The following is a 13,864-nucleotide window of genomic DNA, read 5'->3' on the forward strand; positions in this document are numbered from 1 at the left end:
CCCAAGTTTCACCTCCCTTAAAAATTACTTGCTTACAAATCAGACATAAAAATACAAAAAAGTGTCACAGCTACACTATTACAGAAAAATTGCTTACTTTCTCATTTTTACCATATAATTATAAAATAAATCAATTGGAATATAAACATACTTACATTTCAGTGTATAGTGTATAAACAAGTCACTGTGTATGAAATTTTAATTTGTACTGACTTCACTAGTACGTTTTATGTAGCCTGTTGTATAGTTAAGCAAATATCTAGATGAGTTTATGTACTCCTTGGAAGAGTTCTGTGTACCCCCAGGGGTACGCGCAGCCCTGGCTGAGAACCACTGCTGTAGAGCACATTGAACTGTCCATGCTGACACTTGTGTCTTTCTCTCTCTCTTTTTTTTTTTTCCACTATCTTGCATTTTGTCAACAACAAATTTTCATCTGATCTGGTGCTGCCCATCTACCTAGCTTTGTTAGGTTCCCTCTGACGTTGCTCATAGTATTCTGCGGGCTTGACTAAACTCTAGAATTGTGCCACCTGTAAATTCTGCAATATCACTTTTCACCCATTTTACGAAGATAATTTAAAAATATATTGAACTCCAGTCCTTGTACAGAGCCTCATGTCACCCTACTTTAACCTTTTACCATGTTGAAAATGGGTCTTTCATTTCTATTTTTTATTTCTACTTTATGGCAGTATTTTACCTACCAGAGTAAGCTACCCCAGAGAGTTTGCAGATCATTTAGAGTGAAACAAACAGTAGTCATGTAGTTACCAAACATGTTCCGTGTTTCTCTAATTATTTCACGAACTTCACATGAAATTACATCCCTCCCTTCACATACGGTTCTTAAGGCCCCATCCCTCCCACACCTACACAGACACACATCATGTACAATGTGTTTCTGTTTGGGCTAACTGTAGGATTGCATATGAGAATTTGGCTTGAGTCCTTTGGGACACCACCCTAAGAAAAACTGAAGAGGCGTGTAAAGCCTTAGTCAAGCAGTAATGCAAATCACATACTGCTGCTGAAGCCTTAGAGACATGGTATGCATTGGTATGTTACAGAGATAACGCCCCATAAACGCAAACAAAAAAAAGATGCTTATGTAATTAGTGGATAAACAGTTTTTGTGAATGAGTTCAGACATTTTATATAAAGCTTACCACATAATGAGATCACTATCTGATTTTTTAAAATAAAAAGCTTAGCTATGCCAATCTCTACATGACTAGCAAAAGCCCAATGTACATGGTTGTTTTAAAATGTAGAAATAAAGACCAAATAGCCATTTATAGTGTGTCTGGTATTACTACCGATATTTTTCAATTGTCTACAATATAAATCAGGCACAGGCAACCAAATAAAACACTGTTAGGTAATGAATTCTCAAAAAGTTGGCAATTGTTAGGCTTAGAAAATTTTTAAAATAAATGCTCAGTTCCTACTTTAAAGTGTGTTTGTGGTCTTAAAATTGACTATAAGCTACTGCACAAGTCTGCTTCATTTAATGACAAAGTTAAAATCATCAGTGAATATGTGTGAGTGTGAGATTGGAATCTTTTTAATAGCATCGATTGGAGCCACTCGTGCCGTATTCTCCTCACACTCCTGTATGAGGGCATAAAGGGCAGGGCAGCTGTGACCCTCCACCAGTTCCCTCTTACTGCCCAGTGTAGGGAGACAATCTGGTAAGTTTCCAACACGTTTGTTCTTAGCTTCAGAAAAACCTTCAGAACTCTTCTGATTGCCTGACAGGACTGCTGTGAATGACACTGTCTGAACTGAATATTGGACCTGAAAAAGAGCTCTGTGGTGCTTGAAAGTTTGTGTCTTTAACTAACAGGAGTCAGTTCAATATGAGAGATTACCTCACCCACCTTGTCTCTGGACTGAATACAAACCCTCTTGTACAGGGCTCGATATGATGGATTCAAACCTCTTCTGTTTAGGAAAGTCCCATATAGAGAATGCTAGCAAAACTCAGTAACACTGACCTGCCCAGATATAGCCATATGTCCTGGGAGGGTATAAAGAGAAAAAAAAACAATTGCTGAATAACAAAGCAATTCTTTTGTGAGTGATCCATACGTTGTTTCCCAAACAGAAAAAAGATTATTAATAGAGAGCCTGTAATACGGAACTGATAAGCCTCCCTATTACTTAGGGTTAGAACTTTGGTGTCCTCTTTGATTCCTCTCTTTCCTTCACACAAAATCAAAACCTTTGTTAAATCCTATCATTTTTTCTTCTATGATATCTCTAAATGTAGCTTTTCTTCCATCGTTGCGACTCAGACTCCTGTCTATACTTTAGTACCTTATGCAAGAAAAGTTGTCCATTCTTAGCCCTGGTCTACACTAAGGGTTAGGTTGAATTTAGCTGCGTTAGGTCAATTTTAAAATGAATGCATCTACACAACTAATCCCATTCCATTGACCTAAAGGGCTCTTAAAAACAACTTTTGTACTCCTCCCCAGCGAGGGAAGTAGCACTAAAATCGACCTTGCTGGGTCGAATTTGTGGTAGTGCAGATGCAATTCAACGGTATTGGTCTCTGGGAGCTATCCCAGAGTGCTCCAATGTGACCGCTCTGGACAGCACTTTGAACTCCGATGCACTAGCCAGGTACACAGTAAAAGCCCCGGGAAATTTTGAATTTCATTTTCCTGTTTGGTCAGCGTGGCGAGTTCAGCAGCACAAGTGACCATGCAGTCCTCACAGAATCGCAAACAAGCTCCAGCATGGACCGAAAGGGAGACACTGGATTTGATTGCTGTATGGGGAGAAGAATCTGTGCAGGCCGAACTTCGATCAAAAAGAAGAAATGCTAATATATATGCCAAAATCACACAGGGCATGGTGTAGAGAGGCTACAACAGGGACACACAGTAGTGCCACATGAAAGTTAAGGAGCTCAGGCAAGCCTACGAAAAGACAAAGGAGGCAAACAGTCGCTCTGGGTCAGAGCACCATACATGCCACTTCTATTATCAGGTGCATGACATTCTAGGTGGGGACCCTACCACTACCCCACCACTGTCCGTGGACACCTGCAAGGGGGGCATCTCACACAACAAGGAGGAGGATTTTGTGGATGAGGAAGAGGAGGAGGAGAATGTGCAGCAGGCAAGCGGTGAATCCATTCTCCCTGGCAGCCAGGATCTTTTCATCACCCTGGAGCCAATACCTCCCAAGGCGGGATCCCCGACCCTGAAGCCGGAGAAGGCAGCTCTGGTGAGTGCACATATGTAACTACAGTACAGCGTTTAAAAGCAATAGTGTTTAATGTTTGATTTGCCCTGAACAATTGGGATGCATTCACGACCAGTACAGCTACTCGAAAAGTCTGTTAACGTGTCTGGGGATGGAGCGGGAATCCTCCTGGGACATCTCCATGAAGCCCTCCTGGAGGTACTCTGAAAGCCTTTGCAGAAGGTTTCTGGGGAGGGCTGCCTTATTTCGTCCTCCACAGTAGGACACTTTACCACGCCAAGCCAGTCGCAAGTATTCTGAATCATTGCAGCACAAAGTATGGCAGCGAATGGTCCTGGGTTTTGGTCGCATTCAAGCAACATTCGGTCTTTATCTTTCTGTGTTAGCCTCAGGAGAGTGATGTCATTCATGGTCACCTGGTTGAAATAGGGTAATTTTTGTAAGGGAACAGTAAAAGGACCCCATTCATGCTGGGTTGTTTGCGCCTGGCTAAAAGGGATCATCCAGGAGAATAGCCTCGTGGCGGGGGAGGGGTGAAGGGATCATCCCAGAGAATAGCCACGGCTTGGGGTGGGGGAGGTGTGTGCTGCACATCCACCCGAAAACCACAGCCCCTCCTTTTAAATGTGAAACCCAACCGGCATTGCTTGGAAAGGATGGCGCTGCAGTTTGAAACCATTCCCACATGTTATGAAGGCGTAAGAAGCCAACACCTCGTACCCTTTGGCTTACTATGGCTGCCTGGAAACTGAATTCTGTTGCCCAGCTGTGTGTGATGTATCACCATACCGGCAGGCGCTCAATATAAAAGGCAAAATGCGACCTTGTACCTAAAGCACATGTGCTGTCTGCTGTAAATTGCTTGATTCACTGTGAAAGAGTCTCCCTTTTGTTCTCAGAAATGTATCATCTTAAATTTTAATCTCCCTTTTTATCTCCCCCCAGGTGCAAATGTTTCTATGCTCCCCCTCTCATCTCTGTCCGTGAGGTTAGCACAGATTAGAAGGCAAAAAAAACCTGACTTACGATGACATGTTTTCCAAGCTCATGCAGTCCTCCCACACTGACAGGGCACAGATTAATGCATAGAGGCATTCAGTGGCAGAGGCCAGGAAAGCATTAAGTGAGTGCAAAGCGCAGAGGCAGGAGGCAATGCTGAGGCTAATGGGGGAGGAAACGGACATGATGAAGCATCTGTTGGGGCTGCAGGAAAGCCAACAAGAGCACAGACCCCAGCTGTATCCATTGTATAACTGCCTGCCTTCCTCCCCAAGTTCCATATCCTCCTCACCCAGACGCATTGAGAAGTACCCCTGGTGGTTTATATACTGGTTGGCAAGGTGGTCCGGTGCCAAGATAGGGATATGTGTTCCGTCTATCACCCCACCACAGTTAGGGAACCCCATTGCAGCAAAGCCATCCCGTATGACCTGCACATTTCCCAGAGTTACTACCCTTGATAGCAGAATGTCAGTGATTGCATTGGCTACTTGGATCACAGCAGTCCTCACAGTAGACTTGCCCACTCCACATTGATTCCTGACTGACCGGTAGCAGTCAGGAATTGCAAGCTTCCACAGGGCAATTGCCACTCGCTTCTCAACTGTCAGGGCAGCTCTCATCTTGGTATTCCTGCGCTTCAGGGCTGGGGAAAACAACTCACAAAGTTCAAGGAAAGTGGCCTTATGCATGCGAAAGTTTCACAGCCACTGTGAATCATCCCATACCTGCAACACTATGCGGTCCCACCAGTCTGTGCTTGTTTGCCGGGCCCAGAATCAGTGTTCCACTGTATCAACCAGCCCCACTGCCATCATGATGTCCCAATTGCCACAGCCCGTGCTTTCAGGAATGTCTGTGTCCATGTCTTCATCACAAACATCCTTGTGCTGGCGTCTCTTAGCCTGGTTTTGAACATACTCCAGGATAATGTGTGAGGTGTTTACAATGCTCACAACAGCAGCAGTGAGCTGAGCGGACTCCATGCTTGCCGTGGTATGGCGTCTGCATGGGTAACCCAGGAAAAAAGGTGCGAAACGATTGTCTGCCGTTGCTTTCACGGAGGGAGGAAGGGAGGGGCGACTGATGACATGTACCCAAAACCACCCTCAGCAACGTTTTTACCCCATCAGGCATTGGGAGCTTAACCCAGAATTCCAATGGGTAGTGGAGACTGCGGGAACTGTGAGATAGCTACCCACAGTGCACTGCTCCGTAAGTCAATGCTAGCCATGGTATTGAGGACACACTCCGCCGACTTAATGCACTTAGTAGGGACATACATAATCAACGGTATAAAATCGATTTCTAAAAATCGACTTCTATAAAATTGACCTAATTTTGTAGTGTAGACATACCCTTAGATAATACAATAACTATAGTATCTTCTTATGGTCTGCCCTCCCTTGATACCATCTAACTTTCATGCTGTCCTGATCTCATCATATATGTCCCTTTACTCCTTCTTTAATAAAAAATTAGTTCTATTGGAAAGTAATAAATATGCACCATTGTAACTAGCTACAGTAAGTATAGCACTTTGATGATATTCATGTTCTGAAGGAGTTAAAGTTTTCAGCACATGCTCCTCTTTTATCTTAATATTTTGTTGTTACACAGCCCAACTAGTAGCTATTAGTCTAATGTGGAAGCAACCTAAGTGACAACATCTGTATAATGCACAATATTTTTTTTCAAAGGAGTTTTGCTGTGGAAGAATTTGGCCCACTTCATCTGAGGTTGGGGCTAAGTTGTAGTCCTAGTTTGATTTAGGAATCTTATATAAGAAAAACAGTAATACATCCTTAACCTATATGTACCAAGGTTATCTGCATTAACTGCATACTTGAAAACTGGAAACCAGATGTTCAGCTATTCTCTCTTGTTGGCATTGATGCAAGTCAGTTTTCCCATGGAAATGGTGTAATATACTTTTGTAAGCTAGCAAGATTAAGTTGGCTGGTCTCTTTTCTTCCAGTAGACCAAAACAATGCATCCAGCTACCACCAGTAAATATGAAACTAGTGTTCTGCCACATGCAAGGTATATTCCCTTCCACCCCCAATGAGGACACCCAAGTAGAAGGACAGGTAGCCACCAAAGAAATGAGTGTAGGTGATTTTCTGTACATTAGGTACTAAAACAAGCTTCCAGAGCCCTTTGATGATGAAACACTCCTGTCAAAGTGCTGAGCTCCACAGTTACAGCAGCAATTTTCCCTATTTCTCAAATCCGTACACTGACTTCACAATGTCCACATCAGGCTTCTCATCGTTACCTTAAAAGCTTTATGCAACTCCACACCTGTCTGCATCTATTAACTGACTTCCTACTCATGGCTGCACACCCTACATTTGCTTCAGGCACTCTAACACTTTGTTTCCTTTATCGTTTTGTGACACTATACCTTCTTCGGTGCCTCCCACTCAGTACAGTAACCCATTGGCATTTGCCAACAACACATTCCCTCATCTTCACATCATCTGGGTTTTATTTATTTGGGGGGCAGTTCAATACCTGAATAACTTGGATAACTGCAGAGACTAGCTTATTAAAGAATTTATATCTTGTGTATGTGTGCTTTAAATTATGTGACGTGCCTAGAAACTGAGTAGGCCATTGGAAAAATCAAAAGAAACAAAATTAATATGCTCCCATTCCAGAAGGCCTACATACTTAACATTCAGACACAGTACAGTAGAGTGCTTGTGTTTTAATACAAAGCACACAGTATTAAAACAATACTAGTTTGTATTTTTTTATTATAAACTCTTTAGCATCTGGACCTTGTTATCTGTTTGCTGAGTTATTTATAGCCCTGTAAAACATCACATACAGTGACACATAAATAATAGACACACTGTCTAAGGTGGTAGGTCTAATGCTACATCTGTGTTAGCTCTGTGGCTGCATGCCTGTGGGTAATCTGCTTGTTGCATTCTTGAGCAGGCAAGACAACAAAAACTCCTTCCCCACCCCCACACGCCCCCCAAGAGTTTCAGGAGACTAAGCTTCTTTATTACCATAACCTGCTAAAAAGAACTAAGCAAATAGACAGAGCAATTAGATAGAGCAATGGATACAAAATTAAACTTACTGCCAGAGGTTTGTTCAGACAGGGTTGCCTAACAGAGAAAATAGAATCCTCGTGTTGCAGCCTCACTTTTGCAGAACAGATAGATTTTTTTTTTCAGTCAGGACACTCTTTTGAATATGTATTTTTAAGGTAGGTTCCATTTTGGGTTAGTATTTTAAGTTGCTGTATCAGCTGAAAACCAGTCAAGTATCTTTCAAAACAAGCCAAATGCAATCAACAAGAACCTGTTTGTCAAGTTTCTGTTCAGTGAAACAAGTATTGTCTCACAGAAAGAAATGTCAAAAAAATAAAATACACTAACGCGGTATTACAGCTGAAAATGTTACACACGACAAGTTGGACATTCAGCTGCTCAGACCTGTTGTTCTCAATGTAATAATTTATATTAACTATACTGCCATAAAGAGACACTTTCAGATTAAAGAATAAGTGATTACATGGAGTTACTGAATAATTCTACTTTCAATATTTATGCAGTCTCTTTTGTTTTTCATTCTACTTGGATAATGCAAACAGATTAAAAAGAGTTCACTGGAAATTTGGGAGGGGGATTCCCATGGAAAATTTAGACTTTTTGTGCAAAAAACCCATGAAAGCCTAAAATTTTGGGGGGTTAGATGAAAAGTCAAGATTTTCCATGGAAAGCAAACACTTTCCTCAAAAAAATTATTTTGTTGAAAACCCAATTTTCTGTTGAAAAACAGTTGATGGAAACTTTCAACCAACCCAATTGAATAATACTGTTTTGCCCTTCTACCGTACCTCTAGCCAACGAGCTCACTCAGCTTTACAAACATTAAAGAATAAAATCTTCCTAACACCTTGTGAGGAAGATATAGTTTATTATTGCTTTGAGGCAGAGACCATTTTTTCCTTTCAGTCTGTACAGCACCTAGCACAGTAGGATTTGGGGGCATGACTAGGGCTCCTAGAGGCTACACTAATACAAATAAATAAATAAATAAAATAAGCCAGGTTCACCTCTGTGCTTAGAAGTGCCTTGTTCTGTGAATATGACTTTAAGGAGGTGCTGAACCCTCCCAATTTCAGTTGAGATCAACGAGAGCTACAAGTGCTCAGCACTCCTGAAAAGCAGGCATCAAGTGAGTTCCCAGAGAGAAAATTGACTAAATCCCTCGAACGAAACCCACATTGCCTGATTCTCAGTCCTGTGCTTTAACCCCACCCGTCCTCTGCCTCATCCTAGTTTGAACTATTCATGTGAGTAAGGGTTTGCGAAATGACACCCTTAGACTGACTTTTTTAATAATCAAAGTTATGTTACTTCTTATCCAGTAGCACAATGCCTCAGTGTTTGGAATGCAACATTTACAAAGTATATTTTGTTTGATTTTCATTTTTTTTTTAATAGCTGCTGTTGAAGTCAGCCATGCAGCTGCACAACTGGTGGGATAAGTGGGCCACTCACTTCTCATCCTGGTTCTGCCACTAGGTTGCTGTGTAGCTTTGAGCAAGTTATATGAACTCTCCTGTACACAGATGCTTATAAGGAAAGTACCTCCCCAACTATAACTATGTGTTTTAAGAGGTTTTCATGTCTTATATTTTATAAGGTTTTCATTTGACCTGAGCACCTTGGGGTTGCGTGTTTCTGGGTGTATTACTGATAAAGTTATTGGGACAAATTAATCCTCACTGTAACTCTTTTGACTTCACTATACTACAGATAACTATATCCCATTTTTATTAAACTATTCAAAGCAAACACACCTATAGATATAAAAGAAAAAACACATTAACTACAAAAAGACTGGACTGGTTTGATCAGGTTCATGCAACCTTCCTAACTGCCCACAGTCCTGCTGTTGTATTAATAACACTATCCTCATCTTTAAAGGTTAAAAACTATTTCAGCCCAAGGTTGGATTGCTATAATCTCAGGAACTCCCCATTTGCAATATCTAGGTGTTCCATCCTCTGCACATGAAATGATACCTGTGTTAGATTTCTTAATATATTTCTTCATACAGTTTATTACTCCCAGGCTGGAAGGAGGCACCACCAAAAGGAGATAAACCACAACACAGAACCAGATCCCATAGAGAAAGATTATGAACCAGCTCTTTGGCTCCTGTTCCAGCTGTTTTGTGCTGCAGCAGCAGAGCAAAACAGCTGGAAAGTTGCCCTTAAGAGTCCAGCAAGGATTCCCCTGAGATAAATCATCAGCTGGTGGAGTAGTCCCTATGAAAGTGCTCCAACTGATATAATTTATAGCATCCCTTGGGCTACTCTATGTTGGAGGGAAACAGTCCACGGAATAGATTTGAGAGAATGGAAAGGTGACTGAGAGTCATCTTCACTTCCAGCCCAACCTCAGCTGCAGGAGCATGACATAGGGACAGCTGAGGGCTTGACCCCATATGCTTATTTTACAGCTCAGAGTGCATCCACTGAGGTAGACATAGTCTTTCTCACTGCTGACAGTAGTCTGAAATATTTAACCGAGGCAACAAGACAATAGCAAAAGTCTTTGGAGATTGCTTCACTCCCACTTATTCCTTATTATCATTTACCCAGATAAGTCAAAATATGTCCACAAAGATCAGCCAGCAAACTAGCAGCCATACCTTGATAATAAGCCATCACTCAAAGTGTTTGCAGCATCAAGGCTGTCAACCAAATAATTTGGCAATTCCTGTTTCAACTACTTGAAAAATATAATTTTGATATTGTTTTAAAGTGCCAAAGCTATTCTACAATACTCCAAAAGCTGATCTCTTCTTGAAAAAGAACTCTGCATCAGCTGATGCTGTCATAGATCAAAGAACAATGGAGATCCTAAAACTCTTAGGGGTAAGGACTGTTGTTTACTGTATGTTTTCACAACAAATAGCACAGTGTAGCCCTGAATTAACTGGCTTCTAGGCAGTACCAAAATATAAATCTGTGATAAATGTAGCCTCCTTGGTATTTTGGGGGCTTGAGAAAAGAAGCTTCCAGCAGCTCATGCAGTCAGAAGCACAGAGGATTGGGGAAGTGCTACTGAAACTGCTTGCCTGGCTTTTGCTTGAGGGACACAAACTGCTTGTGAGGCCTGGGGACCTGGAGTCTGACTGACAAAGCAGGGCAAACACATACAGACCCTGCATAGCCTGTACATGGCTGGGACCATCCTGACATTGGAGCTGCACCAGACAGACCCCTTGTTTGGGAGGAGAAGGAGTTACCATATCAGAACCTGCTTGCGTGGCCTGGAAGACCATCTGCAGACCCCGGAGAGCTTGCATATGCCTAGAACCAGCCTGACATGTGCACAGAGAGCTGGGCAGGGGCACTGTTTGTGGGAGACAGCTGGCTGCAAGGAGTTGGGTTACAGCAGCAGGAGGAGAAGCAGACCTAGCATTGCTCCCTGTAGCAGAAGGGAAAACAGCCATTTTATCTCTCTCAGCCAGAGGGCTTGAGACTGACCTAGAACCCCTAGCTCCACAAAGAAGAGACTGAGTTCCAACCCAGTGCTGTGCCTGTGAGGCGCAACTGTCAGACGCACCCCAGAGGCCTCCCGCTATGGTTGTCAACAGTCCCTTATTACAAGGAACATCCTAATTTTTTATTTCTCTACAGCAACATTGAGAGTTGCTGAGGGATGGTGGAGTTGGAGCTCAGTAAGAAGGGCTGGTATCCCCCACTGGGAAACCAATAGCTCTTCCTTTTGGCTGGAGTAGCCCTGCTGACATCAGGCACTGTAGGGTTGCCAACTTTCTAGTCACACAAAACCAAACACTTCTGCCCTGCCCCCTCTCTGAGGCCCCGCCCATACCCCACCCCTTCTCTGAGGCCCCGCCCCCACATTACTCACTCTTCTCAACCCTCACTCATTGTAACCGGGCTGGGGCAGAGGGTTGGGTGTGGGAGGGGAGGTATGGGCTCTGAGCTGGGAGTGGAGGCTCTGGGGTAGGGCCGGGGATGAAGGGTTTGGGGTGCAGGAGGAGGCTCCGAGCTGGGTCAGGGGATTGAGGTGCAGGAGGGGTGAGGGCTCTGATTGGGGGTAGGACCGGGGATGAGGAGCTTGGGGTGCAGGAGGGGGCTCCAGGCTGGGCCAGAGGGTTGGGGTGCGGGGTTATGGCAGCACTTACCAGGGCTCTTGGAAGTGGTCGCCAGGTCCCTGCGGTCTCTAAGTGCATGGGCGGCCAGGCAGCTCTGTGCGGTACACACTACTTTTACGCCCGCAGGCACCGACCCCCGCTCCCATTGGTCGTGGTTCCTGGTCAGTGGAAGCTGTGGAACTGGTACTCAGGGTGGGGGCAGCGCGTGGAGCCTCCCAGTCCCTGGATGCCCTAGCGTCTAGGGGCCGCAGGGAGACGGCGGCCCCTTCCAGGAGCTGCAAAGAGCCAGGGCAGGCAGGGAGCCTGCCTTAGCCCCAGTCCGCTGCTGAGCCACCGACCAGACTGGTGTAGGGGAGCGTGTTGTACTCCTAAAGCCAACTAATCTTGTTGTCTACCACTTCAGAGCTCACCTCCCTTCCAACACTACAAAATAATTTAATTTAGTCTTACAGCAAGGAACAAAATCACTAGTTGCTTCTAAACTAAACTACAATTCATGCCCAGCTGGGTAGAGTTAGGAAAAGTTTCTCATCTGGGAGGATATTTTGCCAATAATTATAATAAGGTATGGAACTGTTCAGAACCAACTATAATCTCTCAAATACTTTTAATTATCTGCACCCTGTTTTCAAGACTCAGCTAGAGAACAAGTGAGAGTCTCACAGAAATACAAACTGAGAAATCTCTTTCAGTATGGATGGACTCCAAGCAATTCATCTCTGAAATAGTCTCTTCATGCTCCATGCAGTGAACTCTGAGAATAGAAACTCAATATTATGTTGACTAATGATCATTGCTTTGAGATGTTGCAACATCCAACCTCATTCCCAATGTGCTGTAGATTGTCTGCCTCAACTCTTTCTTTAAACAGCTAAAATTCTTTATATAACATAGATTGCAAAATAGGACTTGTCATACTAGTTCAGAATGGTGAACCATCCAGTCTAGTAAGGTATTCTACATCTGGCAGCAGCTAATACAGGGTGGACAAACTTTTTGGCCTGAGGGCCACATTGGCGTTGTGGCCTCTATGGAAGGCCGAGTAGGGAAGGCTGTGCATCCCCAAATTGCCTGACCCACACCCCCTATCCACTCCCTCTCACTTCCCGCCCCATGACTGCCCCCCTCAGAACTCCCAACCCATCCAAGCCACTCTGCTCCTTATCCCCTGATCACCCCCTCCCAGGACCCTTGCCCCTAACCACCCCCCCAGGACCCCACCCCCTGTCCAACTACCCCTGCTCCCTGACTGCCCCAACCCCTATCCACACCCCCAACCCCAGGCAGGCCCCCCAGGACTCCCATGCCTATCCAATCCCCCTGTTCCCTTTCCCCTGACCCCCCCGAACCTCCACCCCATCCAACTGCTCCCTGCTCCCTGTCCCCTGACTGCCCCCTGGACCCCTCTGCCCCTTATCCAACCCCACCGCTCCCCGCCCCCTTACCATGCTGCTCACAGCAGCAGGAGCTCGCAGCTACACTGCCTGGCCAGAGCCAGCCACGCCGCCCACGCTGCCCGGCAAGAGCAGCAGGCTGGTGGCGCACGCTGAGGCTGTGGGGGAGAGGGGACAGCGGGGGAGGGGCCGGGGGCTAGCCTCCCCAGCCGGGAGCTCAGGGGCAGGGCAGTACTGTCCCATGGGCTGGATGTGGCCCGCGAGCCGTAGTTTGCCCACCTCTGAGCTAATAGATGCCTCTGAGGAAGGGGTACTCCTGGGGGAATTTTGCATCACTGCGCGTGCGCAAAATTCATGACCTCTGCATATTTCTTTGCTTCCCTGCAGAAAAATTATTTCTAACGGGGATACAAAGGGAAGCCGCAAGAGTGGTTATGTGCCCCTCCCCGGCAGTGCAGACAGATCAGTTTGGCTGCCCGGAGCAGCCAGTAGAGACACAAATCTCCGCAGGGACAGGAGAGCTGGGTAGTCATACATATGAGAGAGAGACACTCTGTTCCTCTCACTCGCTATTGTGGTATGCTTGGTGTGGAGGGGCAGGGCTTTGGGGTGTTTCTCAGGAGGTAGGTGTGGACCAGACTCTATCCTCTCAGGCAGAACAGAATGTAGCAGTCTGCCTGCTTAGTGAAGTGTTCTCATTCTTCTTACTGAATTCCCCCAGGAGTATAAAACAGGTGTAAAAATTTTAAAGCTCCTTTACATTGCCAGAGTGATGTAAAGGAGCCTTATTGTAAAGTGTGGCCTTAGAAATGCTTATGGCGCTTTAGTGATTAGAACCTGTCTAAATTTTGGGACTGAAAAGATTTCATATCAAAATGTGCTCCATGAACTGTTTGCTACTGACCTTTCTGGAGATGGTCAGTAGCCAATATTGTGAGTTTGAGTTCCCAGCCCTCACTTGCTCTTCAGTTGCCTATGATGTAACAGTGAGCAGATGGCCATATATTTGTTGACTAACAACTAGAAGAAAGGGTCAATGCTAGCTACATTACTATTAGACAGAGGGGGTTTGGGGATTTCCTCCAATGCTC

General features: G+C 44.7%; 1 long non-coding RNA gene across 2 annotated transcripts in view; it reads right to left on the reverse strand.

The window, feature by feature from the left end:
* Nucleotides 1-13,864, reverse strand: part of LOC125635859 (uncharacterized) — a 257,290-nt gene that overhangs the window by 212,098 nt on the left and 31,328 nt on the right. The window lies entirely within an intron of this gene.

The sequence above is a fragment of the Caretta caretta genome, chromosome 4 (assembly GCF_965140235.1).
Source record: "Caretta caretta isolate rCarCar2 chromosome 4, rCarCar1.hap1, whole genome shotgun sequence".
In the NCBI taxonomy this organism is placed as follows: domain Eukaryota; kingdom Metazoa; phylum Chordata; order Testudines; family Cheloniidae; genus Caretta; species Caretta caretta.